The 14,928-nt window shown below is 44.9% G+C and overlaps 2 non-coding genes across 2 annotated transcripts; both read right to left on the bottom strand.

Annotated features, from left to right (window-relative positions):
- Positions 1 to 11,394: 11,394 nt before the first annotated feature.
- trnav-cac (transfer RNA valine (anticodon CAC)) lies at positions 11,395 to 11,467 on the bottom strand. The gene has a single exon. It is a non-coding gene; the product is annotated as a tRNA-Val (tRNA).
- A 3,170-nt stretch (positions 11,468 to 14,637) lies between these two features.
- trnav-cac (transfer RNA valine (anticodon CAC)) lies at positions 14,638 to 14,710 on the bottom strand. Its single transcript has one exon. It is a non-coding gene; the product is annotated as a tRNA-Val (tRNA).
- Positions 14,711 to 14,928: the final 218 nt, after the last annotated feature.

The following is a 14,928-nucleotide window of genomic DNA, read 5'->3' as shown; positions in this document are numbered from 1 at the left end:
TCACTTCAATTAAATCTCAGCTCATCCTTCTCAGAAATCATCCCCAGCCTATCCAGCCTTTCCTCTGAGCAGAAATTTTCCAATTGTAGAAACATTCTGATCAATCTCCTCTGTACCCTCTCTGATGTGATCACATCAACACTGGAATGTGGGGATCAGAAGTGTGTGCAGTACTTTAACCGCAGTCAAACGAGTGTTCCTGACATTTCCCATGTCACCTCCGTGTTCTTGTGGTTTTTGCCCACACAAGAAGTGTCCTGGTTTTCCCATATGGAACTGGATGTGCACTCCATGGGGCTGGGATTCCCTACCATGTGTTTATTTGTTAAATAATCCTAAATTAACTTCAGATTAAAACAAGATTATCAGCTACCCACCAATCAATTTCTTCCATTATACTAAAGTCACCTTACTTTTTAAAATTTCTTTAAAATTATTACCATCTAAACACAACAGGCTTAAATTTGCTGATCAAGTATTCAGATGTCTCTACTGTTACAATCACTTGAAAATTGTCTTTACCTTCAGCTACATTGGAGAATTGTACATTGATTGTAAATATATGAATATCAAACGGACTTGAGTTTTATGATAATTTATCCAGTCTGATTTTCTTGTTGGTTAATATCTTGAAGAGAACTGTCCTCAGAACTCCAGCTGTGCCCTGACTTCATTCACAACGGGGTGTGGCTGGACTGCAAATCTTAGATCTGTTCCGTTGTTTCCCGGATTGCTTCGCTCTATCTATCACCTGCTGCTTATGCTGTTTAGCACACAAGTAGTCCTCTTTGGTAACTTCATCAGGTTAACATCTCATTTTTAGGTATTCATGCTGGAATGCCCTCTTGAATTATCTCAGTTGAACGAGGAGTGATCCAGTGATTCGATGGTAAGAGGTAAATTGGGGGATATGCTGGGCCATGGTTCTGTAAGTTTTGTTGGAGTACAATTCTACTGCTGTTGTTGGAAGGAAAGAGCTAAACTCTTACACTGTCAGCCCCATATACTACATCCAGTATCATGAACACTGATAGGCCAAGACATGAAATACGAGCAACACTGTACAATGATGCAGGATCAAAACTGCAGCAAGAGGAGTTTGAGATCCATCTTGACATAGTAGTAGGGAAAGAATGCTGATCAGATTATATCATTCATTGTTATAAAGAGACTCTATGAGATTATTGCACTCTTGGGGGTAAGGATGGACAAGGTTGGGGAGATGGAGAGTCCTTCAAAAGAAACTAATCTGCCTGAGAGTTGTGAAATAGAATTGATTGCCATGCATTTAACAGAAAGCTAATTGAAACTCTTTTTTTTCCCCCAAAAGATAACAAGACTGATGGTGCTTCCAAACATCATCACAAACAAACCCCAGAATACATGGTTCGGAGATGGATGTCAATTGCCAATTAACATCCAACTCCTGCAATCATTGGGCAAACTTACATGCGATTAACCAGTTCTGATGAACCAGAAAAACACTGTACACTCTGTGCAGATGGACAGCGATGTGGGGAAGTATTGGCCGAGTGGTATTATCGGGAGACAGTTAATCTAAAACCCCAGACAGTGTTCTGGAGACCTGGGTTCAAAGCCTGCTGCAGCAGATGGGCGAGTTTGAAATTAAGTGTCTAATGAGGACCATTAATCGATTGTCAGAAAAGCCCATCTGGTTCAGTAATGCCCTTTCAGGAAGGAAGCTGCCATCCTTACCTGGTCCGGCCTACATTGTGACCTCAGAACCACAGCAATGTGTTGACTCTTACCTGCCTTCTGGGCAATTAGGGATGGGCAGGAAATGCTGCCGGGCCAGCGACACCCTCATCCTGTGAATGAATAAAGGAAAATAAAAGTCTCTACCCAGTGTGAATCTGAACATCTTTGAACATGTCATAAACATTTCCAAAACTAAGTTCTCTGTGTGCAAAACTTTATGAGCTGACAAAACCATTGTTCATTACTTGGCGTGAGAAAGAGAGAAAAAAAAATCCTTCAACTGAGGCTATCAGTAAATTGACTGATGTCTCAGTAGGATGGATGCCTGAGTGAATCCCCCCACCCCCCCACCCCCTCCCACACACACACACACACACACACACAGAGCAGGTCAACAGCTTCTCTCCAGTCTGACTGGTTTGGCCAGTTTCCAGGTGGGATGGGTAAAGAATTCCCTTCTGGCATTCCCCACATTTCCAGAGTCTGTCCCTAGTGTGGCTGCACTGGTGTTTTGCCATTTCAGATAAATGCGAGCAGACTGTTACATACACCGGTAGTCCCCCACCCCCCAGCAGAAACCCTCCTCCCACCACCCCTCAAGAAACCATGATGAGGCAGTAAACATTATCTCCTGCTGAGGAGGGACAGTCTGTCTTGGTCTGTGTAGGAACACTGAGCAGATTTACCTAAATGACAACTTAATCGGTGACCAGAGCAATTTAAGCAAGTCCAAATAAAATGCATTATAACACAGAGAGAGGCCCATCAAATCCAAGCTGGCTCTCTGTAGCAGAATCCAATATTCTCATTCCCCATATGTACACCAAACTCTGCAAGTGTATTTCCCTCAGATCTGATATAATTCTTTTCATCAATCATTGACCTTCTCTACTTGCACCACCATGATAAGCAACATGTTCTGCATATTTCCAGCCAATACAGTCAGTGGAAACACATGCTCATCTCCCCCTGTCTCAAAACCTTACATCTGACCTTAATTCTTGTGCCATCACCTATCGAATACAGATATTTTTGTCTGCTATATCTAGGTCTGTTATAATCTTATACAGCTGTATCAAAACTATATCCAACTTCTTCACTTCAAAGAAAATCGCATTTTATTCAAATCAATTCAGTGGCTGCATTTTCGTCATTAGTGAACCACTCCAGGAAGTCTGTACTCCACACTCTGAAGATCACTCATATCCTTCATTGTTGATGACTATTTTGTTCCACAAATCCAGACGATGCAAGTTTTATGCACAACAGCAGTAGCTTTATTATTGGGCAGCCGGCGAGAGTTTCAAAGTGTCTCTAAAGTAGCCGAGTGTCTACTTGTAGAGACTCTTCTTCACGAATCTCCGCCTTACCCACAGAGACAGTATATTTAATAGGAATTAGACAAAGGTTTATCAGTCACATGGGTGATCGTCATTACCTAGTTTAAAGCAGGTAATTATGAATTTGCAAAGCTTGATGAATGTCAATGTCCTGTGATAACGTGTAAATGGATTACAGAAATTGATTGTCATGTTGTTCATGATTATTTGTTGATGGGAAGAGATTAAGGCACAAGTAAATGGGGGGATTCACTTGCCGATGCTAATATGGAGGGGAGGTAAGACAATAAGAGCGGGAGGCAGTTCAATAGGGTTGTATCCAGGATTCTCAGTCTTGTCTGGAAAGGGCAAATTCCTCTGTCTGGTGTTACGGGGCAATCCCCATGTGTGGCTGCAAGAGGTTCTATTTTGAGATACTGTCAGCCTCCCCCCTTCTGAGATGTCCTGTCTGTATTCTAAGAGTGCAGGCCTTCAATTGATGCAATGAGGCCTTTGCCAGTGGAATGTTTACCCCTTGGGACCCCACGGTGTCCTGAAAGAGAAGCAAAAGGTATGGAACTGGCCCCTCTATGTTGTTTTAACTTTCCCATTCTGACCAGGAATCTGTTGACCAGAATTGAGTGCAATGATTGACTGTGACCTAACTAGAGCTTTGTCAAGGGTCAGCATCTTTTCCGTGAGTTTGTTATCATTCCCCCATTAATGAAGCCCAGCATCCCATTTGTTTTACTCAAAACACTTCATGTTTTCTCTCCCTTAATGATTGGTACACATTGTCCCCCATTCCCGCTGCCCTGCTCTCTGGATCTGAGCCATTCAAATATATATTCCCTTTTGACATTGCTTCTCTCAAAATGCATCAACTTATTGTGTGTTCTAAAGAAGAGACATATTCCATTCAAAATATTATCTCTCGCTCCACACATTCTACCCCCCTGGAAAACAGAACAGGACAGCACTGGAATAATCGGCCCACCATATCTGTGCGGATCATGATGCCATTCCAATCTAATTCCACCTGCCTGGACATGATCCATATCCCTGCCAACCCTTGCCTGATTATGTGTTTGCCCAAATGCCTCTTAAAAGTTGCGATTTTTTCTGCTTTTCCTATCTCTCAGGAAAGTACATTCTTATCACTTACCGCCTTCTGCATAAGAAACTTGTCTGACACAACTGCCTTTAAACTTGCACATGTTGTTGGAAATCCTCAGCAGATCATGTGGTATCTGTAAAGAAATTTCAGTTAATGTTTCGGGTCTGGTCACCCTTCCTCAGAAACGTTATCTTTAATTTATCTTCATAGAAGCTGCTAGACCTGCTGAACTTTTCACGAATTTTTTTTTGTTTCTGGTTTACAGCATCTGCAGTTGTTTCAGTTTTCATTTCCTTTAAACTTACCTCCACTTCCCTTAAATCTATGGCCTGTAGAATTTGTCATTTTCATCTTGGAAAAAGATTCAGATTTTTCACTCTGTCTGAGCCTTTTGGATCAGCCACAGCCACTGACTTCCCCAGGACACGTCTTTCCAACCTCTCCCTATACAGGCAACATCCTGGTAAACCTGTTATCACGCTGTCCACAGCCTCCACATCCTCCTTTTTGTGTGGAATGACATTCTGTGCGAAGAGATTTATTTTGTCATCCAGCTTCATGTCACACCAGTGGCTTTACACTGAAAAGAGTGCTTTCCCCTGACTGTGGGGAAAAAATCTTTAAGATCTGTAAATGTCGTAGATTCAATGGTCTTTATTTAACATCGCCCTATTCACATGGGGGAGAAGTCGTTCAGCTGTTCCATGTGTGGGAAGGTATTCATTTTGGGATCCAGCAGTGCCTTGCTCTTTCTTCCTTGATAAGAGACTCAAGCATTTTCCCCACGACAGATGTTACGCTAACTGATCTCTACTTCCCCATCTTTTGTTTACCTTCCTTTTTAAACAACGGCGCCACTGTATTCCAATCTGCTGGAACTGCCCCAGAGTCCAGCAAATTGGGAAAATTACTGACAGTGCAACTGTTCTATCCCCTGCTGTCTCTTTTAGCACGCTGGGATGCATTACACCAGGACAGGAGACTTGTCTATCCTTAGCTCCATGAACTTGCCCAACACTAGCGTTCCATAATAATGTTTGTTTCCAGGTCCTCACCGACTCCATCTCTTTGTCAATCTCTGGCATGTTATTAGCGCTCTCCACAGTGAAGACCGATGCAAAATACCTGTTCAGTGCCTCAGCCATTTCATCATATCCCATAACTAATTGCCCCTTCTCATCCCCAGAAGGACCAACATTCACCTTAGCCACTCTTTTTCATTTATAGTTTTCATAGAAACTTCTGCTATCTGTCTTTTAATTCTGTGATACATCTTTGCTCTCCTGTTCTTTCTTACGGTTCTTTATCACTCTTTTTGTGGTTTTCTTCTGATCTTAAAACTTCCCCAATCTTACAGTTTCATGCTGTTTTTGACGACTTTATATGCCTCATCTTTCAATGTGAGAGATGGGGAGGGAGAGTGGGGAGGGGACGGGAGGGAGAGGTGAGGAGGGAGGGGGAGAATAGAGGGTGGAGGAGGGGGAGGTGCGGGGATAATTGGATTGGGAAAAGAGGCAGGGCAGAGGAAAGAAGGGGTGGAGAGACGGCTGTAGGAGAGAGGGGGTAGGAGAGGGCTGAGAACGGTGTGCAAGACCAGGAGGAGAGATGGGAGGAGAGCGTAGGAGGAGTTGGATAGGAGAGGGAACAGGAGGACAGGGGGTGAGGAGCGAGGATTGGATGGCGTGAGGGGGAGTAGAGGGGTGGAGGCTGTATGAGAAGGTGGTTGTAGGAGAGAAGGAGAGGAATGAAGGAGAGGAGTAGAGGTGGGGAGCAAGTGGAAGGTCGAGGACGGGGAGGAGACAGCGAATGAAGTGGGGGGACGAGTAATGGGAAAGAGGTGAGGAGAGGGGTTAGGAGCGAGGGGAAGGAGAGAGGAGGAAGCGAGGAGGTAGGGAGAATTTGGGGTGTGAGGCGAGGGGGAGTTTGGGTGGAGTAGGAGAGAGGGGGTGGCAGGTGGAGGAGAGACGGACATGAGGGGTGGAGGATGTGTGGAGGATTGGGGAGGAAAGAGGTGAAAATGAGGAGAAGGGGAGGACGGTGGGAGGTGAAGGGGAAGAGAGAGTTGGGAGGAGAGGCGGAAGTTGGGGAAAGAGGTGGAAGGTGAGCAGGGAAGTGGAGCAGAGACAGGGAGGAGGGGGCAGGAGAGATGGGAGAGTAGAAGGGAGGACAGGTGGGAGGAGAGGATACGAGAGGGTAGGGAAGGAGTTCAGGAGAAGGGGTGAAGAAGAGGGGGGGCGGAAGAGGAGGAGAGGGGATAGGCTCATTCATTTACCAGAAAGTTTCAGGAGTGATTTATGATGCAATGGAGTAACTGGAGTTGAAGCGAGATGCGATAGAGCTTATTGGCTAATAATTGGTATAGATAAGGAAGATGAAAACAAGATGTTCACATTAGCTGGGGGAAATGGACGAAGAAATAGAAAAATTAAGTTTGTGGATAGATTGACAGGGGACAGGGAGGATTTGATGAAGTGGTTATATGGAAGAGATTCAATATCCACTGTATCTTAATGGATTGCATTTGGACTGAACAGCCTGAAGTTCTGTATTTATGTTCCAGATTCTGTCAAGCCGTGGGCTTGAATTATCCCAGTACCAGAGTCATAGTGATGTAGCTCAGGAAATCACAATGAAGGGCCTGGGTAACTTCCAGTTTGCGATGGTTCCTTTCCCTCTGGGTGTTTGCAGACCCCTCAAGCTCTCTGACGCTCTCGGTGATGAAAGCAGGAAAATTGGTGACAGACTCTGAAAACAGTGAGAGCTCCCTTCAGGTCCCCGCTAACCTTCCTGCTTTAGGGAAATCAGCAAGCCTGGTTGATGACAGGCTGTGTGGCTCAAATGGGCAGCAGGAGGGTGCAAGATAATGGTTGGTAGTTTGAGACCTTGGTTGTTCTAGATCAGACGATGGGAATACACCCTACCTCCATTTAAACCGGAAAATCCATGGCAAGGTTGAATTGCAGCCCAAACCATTGATGATTCTGTGTTCCCTGACCCCACACGGAGTAAGATAGGGACAAACACTGCTCTCTCCAGACCCCCGCTGTCAACAGAAAGTGGCCACTGCAGCTCCCTGCACAGCCGTGGGACACAGCTTACAGAATCTCCCCCCATCCCACCCCATCACTTCATGAATGGTGTTTCCTGTGTGAAAATCCTCACATTAAATACAGTAACGGCTGCAATCGAACCCCTGTCCCCAAGCTTAGAAGCTGCAGGATTTTGTGATGAGAACAGTGTTATGAAGTTGAAGACGTGCCCTCCACCTTTAAATGAGAGTGAATGCTGTTCGGAACTGAGCGCTGACAAATACCTGTGATGACCAGCTCGCAGTCTCAGCGTGTACTGGAACATTGGAAAGATGTAACGGTTGGCTGTGAACAAGCCAGTTTTGTTTGCTAATTAAGAAACAATTCCAATTTTACCAATCAATTTAAATTATGCCTCAGAATACTAAAATCCAATCGCACTTCGATTTAGTGTTTAGAAACACTGCAGAACCAAGGAATTCCATAATGTTGCCCCCACTGACTATTCCCCAGGAAACATGCCCAGGTCCTAAGTTGAGGATTTTTGCTGGGAACCTTTGCTCCTTGGCTTTGAACCGGGCCGCCTGCCCAAAGAAAGCAAATGTGGTACTGCTTTTAGTGGAAGGATCAGAGCACGGTAACCCCACTCTGAAACAGAGTGGCCATCAGTGATGTACACATCTGTGCATATTCAGAACCAGGTTGGAGAAAAGCGTAACAATTTTTCACACAAAAATGGAACGGGATTACATTCCTTTTCACCACTCCAGCATGTATGAGCTAGCAAATTCAAAGCCAGATTTGTTGACGTGAACAGCAAGTTAGAAAGCTCTGCTCACGTCAGTCTGAAAGGCTGCCATCGGGAATAAGGCTATTCTTGCCCGATGTTGAAGTGGGAAGTTTTCGTGTATGAGGTGACTCTAACAGCCACTACACGACAGGAAGCATCTTCGCGAGCAGCTGGTGTTCAGAGTCGGCCAGCACGAAAATTTACAGCCGTTCAACGCTTCATCTTTCTGTTTCCAGGAGCTGGTTATTCTCCAGCGTAATTGGCATCATTAAAAAATAAGAAAATCACGTGAAATTGCTGACAAAATATAGACAAGGATGATGTCAGGGGTGCACAGTTTGGAATGTCGGGCGAGTCTGAACATGCTGGGACATCTTACCCTTCATCGTCGGCCATGACCTTAAGGAAGGTTTATCAACAGAAAAAAATTGCGTTATTGATCTCTGCAATATGGGGCGAGTTAAAAACTGGAGACCATAGGTTTAAGGTGGGACGGGAAAAAAAAAAGGGACTTGAGGCAGCTTTCCCACGCAGAAGGTTGTGCGTGTATGGAATCAGCGACCAGAGGAAGTGGAGGAGGCTGGTACACTCAGAAGATTTCAAAGGCAACCGGATGGGATTCTGGATAGGAAGGGTTTAGTGGGATAGGGGCCAGCTGCTGCGAAATGGGCGTTTGTTTAAAATGCATTTTAAGAGACATTGAAGTATGAATGCTGTTCTGGGGACAGTCCGAGGGCAATCAGCCATAAACAGATCCCAGATCCTTCAGAGCAATTCCAAACTGCACTCCCAAAATGTATTGGAAAGTTCGTGCACCGCCACCTCCCAAAAAAACTCCAAAATGAGGGAAAAGAAAGAACCGAACATGAATGGGCCGTGAAAAGTGAAGATTCCCAAACACATTCTCGATTAGATGAGTTTGTCCATCCGATCAACAATGCGGCAGTGCATGCAGCCCACGTCTCCAGGGCAGAAGTGAAGGAAATAAAAGAAAGTTAAGACCATATGATATCACAATTTACTGGAATTATTTTCCCATTCGCCGGAACACCAAATAATGAGAAGTAAAGTGACTGCAGGATTTTGTTTCACAACAGCGATGAAATACCAATCTCCGTTAAGTTTCAGTGAAAACAGTGAACAACACAACTTGGCCGGAACATGATGCAGCAGTGGAACCACTTGAGACCGGGACACTTCATGTGGGACGCAAACGTGATCATTATAGCATGGACATTGACAGGAGGGAGAGTGTGCACTCTCACAAATCAGAGGTACATTTCCAAAAGCAAAACCATATGGTTGTGTTGGAGTTTAAACACAGCAGCATTTAACACGTTGCAGTAAAACAGGCAACGCACCCACAAAGGGCAGCGGTCGGATCTGAACACACATCACCTTAGAATAGGAAAGCGACACCTTCGACCACTTGGCCACGAAACCAGCCACAGCTGCAGCATATTGTCTTACACCTTCCATGGTACTTCTGTGAAACATTAGAAGCAAAGTCACAGGGAAACAGTTCTGCGATCCCTCTCCTGCATGCACAGCTGCAGGGATATGCCCGACTACAATATCAATTTCGCAACAAACTTTCAATCCAGACAAAAATCATTGGAAAGCTGAATCAAACTTCTGAGATTCGCTAAAGCCACAAATGTAATGTCTGTATGAGAGAATGTATATTCGGTTATGATTCGACAAAGAAACCATGAGCTGCATGATATTACTGGTATTTGGATTCTTGCTTTGGGAAATGATTTCATCCTTTGCTCGAAACAGGACAACGTTCAGTTTTTAAGTATATTAACCGAAGTCAAAAAGTGATTTCGTAACCCCACCACAGAAGTTGTCAAAAAGGTGCTAACTGCTCTTTGTTCTCGATGTGAACACCTCTCCGCCTGAGTCAACTTCATGTCTCTGGTTGCTGCGTGAATCACAAAGAAGGAGCCTGTCAATCCAGACAAAAATCAATAGTAAGCTGAGTCTATCTTCTCAGACTCTTTTCAGCTACAAATATATCTGTGACTGCGTGAGAATATATGTTCGGTTATGATTTGGTCAAATAACCATGAGCTGCTTGACATGACTTCAATTTCGATTCTTGCTTTGCTAAATGATTTCACCCATTGCTCGAAACAGGACAACTTTCACGTTTACACGGAACACCAAACACACCGGACTACAGGGAAAATGCACAAAGCTGAGCAGGCCGAGTTCCACATCATACCGTGCAGCATAGTTTCAGTCACTGCGTCTGTTTTGCAGGATAAGAGCCCCAAAGAATGTTCTCCACCCTAAAAGCGGAAGTAGCATTACAATCCGAGAACGACTGATCACATTGTGAGGATGCTCTGACCTCGGGGCCAGTTCGAGATGCTACTTCCCTTGCCTTTTACCTTAACCGTGTAATTTGTTGCAGAGACGTTCACACCTGGACATGAGCCACATGGATATCAACTGAGTTGGAAACCTGTGTGGGAATCGACGAGATGTGACTCAATAAATTTTGCTAAACTCCATGGTGCTTATTAGAAATGCAGTTTCTGTCCACGTCAATCTAAAAGGCAGTTTCTGAACATAGTAACAGAAGTTACTACTCACCCCACCCCCACTCCCGAAGAGGTGCTAACTGCCCTTGAGTGCTTTTTGTTCTCGATGTGAAGAGCTCTCGCGTCTGAGTCAGCTTCACGTCTCTTGTTGCTGAGTGACTCACAAAGAAGGAGTTTCACCAGAGCTGCAACTGCCTCACTTTCCCACTCACCCACATTTTCCTGCTCGTCAGTGATTTAAAGAAAACCAAAAGGATGCGATGTCATTCTGTAGTCTCTCTGTCGATTCCTCCGTTTCAGTTCCAACACGGCTTAGATCTCGGGACGCACCTTGATACTAGCGACGTTATGAAAGCACAAGTCCAAAAGTTCCTCTGAGAGTGCAATTTCTTTCATTGCTGTTGCTGATTGAATGAGTCACTAACGTGCGAACTGATCCAAACCATGACTCAGCACCTCTGGTGCCAATTCTCGCACGTTGAATAACGACAGACAGCTTCCAAATGAGGCTTTTCAGAGACGACTTTGGGCTACATTTGACAGACAGATTAGTTCAGGAATCCCTGGTGCACTGTGACACCAGCGCATCAGCTTCTTCCCTGTCTTTGAACCAGCCCGCCTGCGCAAGGAATGCAAATGCGGTATTGCTTTTTGTGGAAGGGAGCAGAACGCGGTAACTGCACTCTGAAACAAAATGTCATATGATCAGACCCAGGTTGGAGAAAAACTTCACAATGCTTTGCAAACTGATTTAATGGAATTGCATTACATTTCACTTCACGAAGAGAGCAGATTTGTTCGAGCAATTTCGAAGACAGGAAAGCAAGCAAGAAAGTCCATGTAAAAGGCTGCAGTCGAAGAACAAAGCAGTTTCTGCCCAGTTTCGAACTGGGGACCTTGCGCGTGTGAGGCGAACGTGATGACCACTACACTACAGAAACAAGCCGCAAGCGGCCTCGCTGCAGCTCTGTGGCATCCAGCACTGAAAGTCGAAGACATTTTCCGGTTCACCTTTCTTTTTCCAATAGCTCATTGTTGTCCATGGTAATTGACATCTTGAAAAAGTTACAAAACAAAAGAGGGACGTGAAATTGGTGACAAAATATAGACAAGGATGTCGTCAATGTTTGGACTGTAGAGTGAGGGGGAATAGGCTGGGACAACTTTCCCGGCAGCGTCACGGATGCGAAATGATTTTATGGAAGGGCTGTAAACTGAGTATTTACGAGTTTTACCCAAGCTGGGGCGAGCTGGAAACTCGAGAGCATAGGTTTAAGGTGAGTGGTCTGAAATGGACAAAGGACCTGAGGCACATTTCCCACACACAAGGTTGTGCGTGTATGGAATGAGCTACCAGAGGAAGTGGAGGAGGCGATAGCACTCAGAAAATTGCAATGGTAATCGGATCAGTTTCTGGATAGGATGGGTTCAGAGGGATTGAGGCCAAATGCTGCGGAATGAGACTTGTTTAATTTTGGCTGAGAGGTGAGCATGGATGAGATACAGCGAATTATCTGTTTCCACGCGGTGTAGCCCAATAACGTTGTGTTGCTTACACCGGTTTTAAAGGATTACTTTTTAGCGGAGCTTGCCGTCGCAGTCTGTGGCACAATCATTTAGTCTGTTCAACTGCTCACGGGAAAGGTAGTATTGTGAAACACTGCAGAAACGAACGACTTCCTTACTTTTGCTGTGACTGACCATACTTGGTGAAATTTTCCCAGATCCTCAGTTGAGGATTTTTGCTGCTGCAAGTTACCTCAGAAACCCTGTTAACTCGTAACGTATTGAGCGAATCGCAAACAGAAAGCATTTAACACGGAACACAAACAAAACCGACATACCTAATGCATGTTCAGACACAGCGAAGCATGAATGCTAAATGTGAGACAGTCCGAGGGCATGAGGCATAAAGTAATTTCACAACTAACAACAGGGCAATTCCAAACTAATCTTTCAAACATATTGCAGCCTTAGTGCACCAGCACTTCCCAGACAATGATGAAAAGAGAGAAAGAATATAATAATTAGGGGCCATGAAAAAAGTGAATTTGATCAATCACAGTCTCGATTAGATTATCTTTCCCTTCCGATGTCTCTCGGATGGAAATGAAGGAAATGGGAGAAATTCAATAACATATGCATTGGAACGATTTTCCCATTCGCCATAAAGCCAAATAACGACGAATCGACTCACCACAGGACTTTGTTTCACAACAGCCTCAACTTGTTTAGAACGTAAAGCAGCAGTTACGCTGCTCTGCACGGGAGGCAAGCACCATCATGACAGCAGAGAAGCTTCACAATATCCAGCACGTCCCATTCCACTGGAAGCTAGCCAATTTCACTTTTGTTTTACAAAGCTGCGGCGGTGGAGTTGATCAGCAGAAATGGCAGTGGTGGCATTCTAACCCACGCCCCGGATCGAGACAGGATCGGGAATCCAGTGCCTTAGACCGCGCGGCCACACTACCAGCTAACTGCACGCCCCCATTTTCTTGCATTTCCAATTGTGCCCCTGCATAACAGCAGATGGAAAGTCCCATGCAAAGTGTTCCATGGTCCCTCTCCGACTCGCACAGCTGCTGGGATGTGCCCGGCTCCAATGTCAATTTGGCAGCAGATAATGAAAGCCCATCAATCCAGACAAAAATCAATAGTAAGCTGAGTCTATCTTCTCAGACTCTTTTCAGCTACAAATATATCTGTGACTGCGTGAGAATATATGTTCGGTTATGATTTGGTCAAATAACCATGAGCTGCTTGACATGACTTTAATTTCGATTCTTGCTTTGCTAAATGATTTCACCCATTGCTCGAAACAGGACAACTTTCACGTTTACACGGAACACCAAACACACCGGACTACAGGGAAAATGCACAAAGCTGAGCAGGCCGTGTTCCACATCATACCGTGCAGCATAGTTTCAGTCACTGCGTCTGTTTTGCAGGATAAGAGCCCCAAAGAATGTTCTCCACCCTAAAAGCGGAAGTAGCATTACAATCCGAGAACGACTGATCACATTGTGAGGATGCTCTGACCTCGGGGCCAGTTCGAGATGCTACTTCCCTTGCCTTTTACCTTAACCGTGTAATTTGCTGCAGAGACGTTCACACCTGGACATGAGCCACATGGATATCAACTGAGTTGGAAACCTGTGTGGGAATCGACGAGAAGTGACTCAATAAATTTTGCTAAACTCCATGGTGCTTATTAGAAATGCAGTTTCTGTCCACGTCAATCTAAAAGGCAGTTTCTGAACATAGTAACAGAAGTTACTACTCACCCCACCCCCACTCCCGAAGAGGTGCTAACTGCCCTTGAGTGCTTTTTGTTCTCGATGTGAAGAGCTCTCGCGTCTGAGTCACCTTCACGTCTCTTGTTGCTGAGTGACTCACAAAGAAGGAGTTTCACCAGAGCTGCAACTGCCTCACTTTCCCACTCACCCACATTTTCCTGCTCGTCAGCGATTTAAAGAAAACCAAAAGGATGCGATGTCATTCTGTAGCCTCTCTGTCGATTCCTCCGTTTCAGTTCCAACACGGCTTAGATCTCGGGACGCACCTTGATACTAGCGACGTTATGAAAGCACAAGTCCAAAAGTTCCTCTGAGAGTGCAATTTCTTTCATTGCTGTTGCTGATTGAATGAGTCACTAACGTGCGAATTGATCCAAACCATGACTCAGCACCTCTGGTGCCAATTCTCGCACGTTGAATAACGACGGACAGCTTCCAAATGAGGCTTTTCAGAGACGACTTTGGGCTACATTTGACAGACAGACTAGTTCAGGAATCCCTGGTGCACTGTGACACCAGCGCATCAGCTTCTTCCCTGTCTTTGAACCAGCCCACCTGCGCAAGGAATGCAAATGCGGTATAGCTTTTTGTGGAAGGGAGCAGAACGCGGTAACTGCACTCTGAAACAAAATGTCATATGATCAGACCCAGGTTGGAGAAAAACTTCACAATGCTTTGCAAACTGATTTAATGGAATTGCATTACATTTCACGAAGAGAGCAGATTTGTTCGAGCAATTTCGAAGGCAGGTTTTGCAGATGGGAAAGCAAGCAAGAAAGTCCATGTAAAAGGCTGCAGTCGAAGAACAAAGCAGTTTCTGCCCAGTTTCGAACTGGGGACCTTGTGCGTGTGAGGCGAACGTGATGACCACTACACTACAGAAACAAGCCGCAAGTGGCCTCGCTGTAGCTCTGTGGCATCCAGCACTGAAAGTCGAAGACATTTTCCGGTTCGCCTTTCTTTTTCCAATAGCTCATTGTTTTCCATGGTAATTGACATCTTGAAAAAGTTAAAAAACAAAAGAGGGACGTGAAATTGGTGACAAAATATAGACAAGGATGTCGTCAATGTTTGGACTGTAGAGTGAGGTGGAACAGGTTGTT

This window comes from Hemiscyllium ocellatum, chromosome 12 (assembly GCF_020745735.1).
Source record: "Hemiscyllium ocellatum isolate sHemOce1 chromosome 12, sHemOce1.pat.X.cur, whole genome shotgun sequence".
NCBI classification, from domain to species: domain Eukaryota; kingdom Metazoa; phylum Chordata; class Chondrichthyes; order Orectolobiformes; family Hemiscylliidae; genus Hemiscyllium; species Hemiscyllium ocellatum.
The sequence above is the reverse complement of the archived record's forward strand: the minus strand, read 5'-3'. Positions and strand labels throughout refer to the sequence as shown.